The sequence below is a fragment of the Pseudophryne corroboree genome, chromosome 5, assembly GCF_028390025.1.
Source record: "Pseudophryne corroboree isolate aPseCor3 chromosome 5, aPseCor3.hap2, whole genome shotgun sequence".
Lineage (NCBI taxonomy): Eukaryota > Metazoa > Chordata > Amphibia > Anura > Myobatrachidae > Pseudophryne > Pseudophryne corroboree.
Window position 1 is genome coordinate 254,099,229 of NC_086448.1, and position 5,084 is coordinate 254,104,312.

A 5,084-nucleotide genomic window follows, 5' to 3' on the forward strand; every position below is an offset into this window, starting at 1 on the left:
TTGTAATTAACCAACCTATTTCCAGTCAGTGGTGCCGAGAGGGGGGGGGGGGGAGAGGGTACAATTACCTGGGCCCAGGTCTGAAGGATGGGCCCAGTGAGGGTCCAGTAGGGGCCCATGTCCCCTCCACCTTACCTGGCAGCAGCAGCTGCAGCTCTTCTTCTCAGCCCAGCACATGCTCCTGTGTACTGGGCTGCAGTGTGGCCATGGAGGTGCTTAAAATACTATTTTTTTCAGTAATTTTTTCTAAGGTACATGACCACACCTCCTGTGATTAGGCCACGACCTTTGAAAAGTACCTGGACCCAGCCCGGCTTTCGACTGCCCTGTTTCCAGTCAGGAGAGGACAGTGTCTCTCAGAGAGCAATAGGAGGAAAGGAGACATACTGTAGATATTTTGACTTATAAATGTAGTAAAGGAAATTTTGATAGTCAGTAACTGCTTATCTGCTGTGTAAAGGGTACCAACAGCTCTCTCAGTGACCTTAAGTGTCAGGGCCAGATCAACCAATAGGCTGATAACGCTACAACCTGGAGCGTTGGGTCCTGGGGGGGGTGTAGAACCGGCACAATAGACATAGGTGTGCACACGGGGGTGCCTGGTGTGCACAGGCACCCCCTAATGTGTGGCACCCCCCATATGCCACACCTGCTGCAGCACAGTGGAGTGATGATCGCTGCGGGCCACCGCCGAGCCCAGCTTGCTGCTCTGCACTGCCTGTGGTCCCGTGCGCCTCCTCTCCCGGCCTGGCAGTTCCTGCTGATTTGGAGGCGTTTTTGTAAAAGTGGGTGTGGCTACGGGGGTCTGCGATTAGGCCACACTCCCAACTTTCCCTGGGCCCGGCGATCTGTGTGCAGCCCTGCCTTCTCTTGCTGGTGCAGGTGGATCTCTAACAGCAGCCATCCCATGGAGCCCGGCCAGGAAGTAGAAGGTAAGGTTTGTGTCAGTGTGTGTGTCAGTGTATTTGACAGTGTGTGCATGTGTGTGTGTGTGTGTATTAGGGCTATCTTGATTAAATGTGTCACCTTTCTGCTTGTGTAAGGCTTTCAATTACATTGCTCAGAGTGTGTCTAGGATTGTGCATTTTCCATGACTATTGAGGCACAGAATAGATGTCATTAAAAGTACAGGATGAGACTGAAAGAACTGGTGTGCAATTATGATGTGCGCGTGCATATTCACGTGCATTCTTTAGACTTCTACGGAGCGAACGCTGGCTGCAACTATTTGCAATACGGCATTCAGTGCAGCTTGACACGATGCGTATGCTCGTGGGTACGCACCGCAGCAACAATGAGGCTGGCTATATCTGTAGTGGCGGTGCTAGGGACACCAGCTAAAATATGCCTAGGGTATCAAATTGATTAGGGCTGGCTCTGGGAATAATGTGAATTTGGCTCATATTATGTGGCATAATGTGAATTTCGGCTCATACTGTGTGATATAATGAGAATTTCAGCTCATACCGTATGGCATATTGAAAATTTGGCTCATACCGTGTGGCATAATGTGAATTTGGCTAATACCATGTGGCATAATGTGAATTTCGGCTCATACCATGTGGCATAATGTGAATTTGGCTTATACCGTGTGGCATAATATGAATTTGACTCCTACTATGTGGTATAATGTGAATTTCAGCTCATACTGTGTGGCATAATGTGAATTTTGGCTCATACCATGTGGCATAATATAAATGTCGGCTCATACCATGTGGCATAATGTGAATTTTGGCTCATACCATGTGGCATAATATGAATTTCGGCTCATACCGTGTGGCACAATATGAATTTTGGCACACACCATGTGACATAGTGTGAATTTCGGCTCATACCATGTGGCATAATGTAAATTTTGGCTCCTACCGTATAATGGCTCACACCATGTGGCATAATGTGAATTTCGTCTCATACCGTGTGGCGTAATGTGGATTTTGCCTTATACCATGTAGCACAATGTAAATAAGTAGCACTACTGTCAGTAGCTGGTGAGCATGGGGACATGTGTGACAAATGCTGGGTCCTGCGGAGGAGGGGTCTGATGGCATAGAAAGAGGCAAATGTGGCTCTGAGGGCATGTGTATATTTTCAACTGTGCTTGTGTCCCACTCAAAATTAGGGTGTAGGTGCTTGAGGGTGTATATGCACCTAGACCCTCCACTCTCTAGTTCTGCCGCTGGGTTAGCGATAGATTGGGGAAGTGTGAGCAGTGATAAGCTGCAGCGGCAGCTAGGACTCAGGGGGTACTAATTACCTGGGCCCAGGTCTCATGGAGGGGCCCAGTGTGGGCTGTAGCTCTTCTCTTCAGCCCAGCACATGCTCCTGTGTGCTGGGCTGCAGTGTGGGTAGGGAGGGATGCAGTCAATTTACCGACAATCAAAATCCTGACGGTCGAAATCCCGACAGCAATTGACCGACGGTCAAAATCCCGACATGGACAAAATACCGACATTTAAAATACTAACAAGGTCAAAATACTGACATGTAAAATATTGACAGGTCAAAATGCCGACATGAGTTTTTCATGATTTTTTCATTGGAACTGACTTGTTCATACTTTACCATCCCAGTGGACTTGGAGGCAAACAGCTGCCCAGACAGAGAGGAGAGGAGCAGCGGTATGAGGGAGAAGGAGGGAGGTGGAGTAGGGAGCCGCAGCAGCGCTTTGTTACTGGTGGAGGCGCTGCTGCTGCTGCTGTCCCTCTGCTTCACTATAGGCTGTCTTCCGAGAACAGCCTATAGTGAAGCAGAGGGACAGCAGCAGCAGCGCCTCCACCAATAACACAGCGCTGCTGCGGCTCCCTCCTCCACCTCCCTCCTCCTCCTTCTCTCCTGCCCGGGAATTGTGACCAGAAGCTGCACCGAGGAGCCTGAGCAGGCGGAGAGGGTAAGTATAATTCTTTTTTTTTCTTTCTTTCTTTCTTTCTTTCTTTCTTTCTTTCTTTCTTTCTTTCTTTCTTTCTTTCTTTCTTTCTTTCTTTCTTCTGTCTGCCGTAATGTGTAAAAAGGGGGAATCTGCCTGCCGCAATGTGTAAAAAGGGGGAATCTGCCTGCCGCAATGTGTAAAAATGGGGAATCTGCCTGCCGCAATGTATAAAAAGGGGGAATCTGCCTGCCGTAATGTGTAAAAAGGGGGACGCTGTCTGCCGTAATGTGTAACAAGGGCACGCTGTCTGCCGTAATGTGTAAAAAGGGGACGCTGTCTGCCGTAATGTGTAACAAGGGCACGCTGTCTGCCGTAATGTGTAAAAAGAGGAATCTGTCCGCCGTAAGGTGTAAAAGGGTCTCTACCTGGTGTAGTGGTGCTACTCTGCGGCGTAATTTGAATAATGGAGACTACTGTGCACCGTTTTATGAATTGGTATTAGTTTGGGGCCACACCCCTTCCCCACGATGCCACGCCACTATGTATTTTTGCGCGCGCTTACAGCGCGCACTGCCCCTGTTTTGCATGCAGGGGTGGGGCTCCGATGCTGTTTCTTGCACACAGTGCTAAAATGTCTAGTTACGGCACTGTTGCTAGGTATCCATTTCTCTGGCCCTGAGCAGGTCCCCCTCACCAGATCCTCTCCAGGGGTGAGGGGGTGGACTTGGATGGGTTGGAGGGGGGGGGGGGGGGGCAAAGCATTTTGTCGCACCTGGGCACACCGCTTGCTAGTTCCTCCACTGTCTGGAACTAAAGGTCGACACCAATTACATCAACACCACTTAGGTCGACACCAATTGGTCGACACACCTTAGGTCAACACCAGAAATAGGTCGACATGGACAAAAGGTCTACATAAACAAGGTCGACATGGAAAAAGGTTGACATGAGTTTTTTTATGTTTTATTTGGTGTCGTTTTCTTTGTAATGTGACTGGGAACCCCAGTTAGTGCACCGTGTCCCCTCGCATGGCGAGTGAACTTCGGGCAGGTTACTATTCCCAATCGTAGTCCATGTGGATCGTAAAGAATGAAAAAGTTAAAAATAAGAAAAAAAAATTGAAAACTCATGTCAGCCTTTTCCATGTCGACTTTGTTCATGTCGACATTTTGTCTTTGTAGACCTACTACTGGTGTCGACCTACAGTGTGTCGACCAATTGGGGTCGACCTGGAGTCCGGATACCCTCTACAGCCCTGTCTGACACAGGTACATAAGGGAAAAGGAAAACGTGCAATTGCAACTTACTCTAGACGTGTTTTTCTACTCAATATGAGTCCATGACTAAGGCCCATAATACACTGACGACTACAGTACTGTGTAATTAGTATACTGTAGATGTGCATTTTTGCATTATGTTTGCACACTGTACATTTTTAATTTCCCCCGCTTGCAGAGATGAATCATCACACTAATATATGACAAATTACTTCATTACTTGCCATACACATATCAGGGAATTCCTGGAAATGTTTATATCAGAGACGTTTTATACCTTCAAAAACTGATGAGTTGGAAAACTGATTTAAACAAACTGCTGAATAAGAACTGCATAGGATGTTAAGCCTTACAGCTTCAGTTTTGCAGATTTTCTTTATGTGTGACCTCAGTTTTTAACTTCTATCAATTAAAAATGAAATCATTATGTATAATACATTACAAACCTACATGAACATTATTTGACATATAAATATTATCTTTACGCCATTAACTAATTACACTGTACCTAGCACTGGAAACCCTTATTTCTGTTATCTGGTGAATGATCAATTTTATGCTATCACTTATTTAATTTGCTAAATGAACACTGTTGAAAACTATTTGTAACTTTTCTTGCTTTTGTGAGTTGTGACAGCAAGAGGCATACTGATATTCCTCCAGACCACCAGTCGCCAGATTCATGGTGTGTAGCCCTAATGCTGAGTTCAATGTAAATTGTCCAAAGAAGCTCCCACATTGCATGTGAATAAATAAATGCATATATTCACCCGTATGCAGTTATATACATCTTTGTGTTAAGGTTTCATACTTGTTGACGTCATCTTCATCTTCAGGGAAAACTTAAACCAGTCCAGGGGTTAAGGAAGTCAAGAACGGGACTGAACTGCGTTCTGTCAGTTGTATTTGGAGCAGTGGCGTAAGTTTATCCCTGTCGCCCG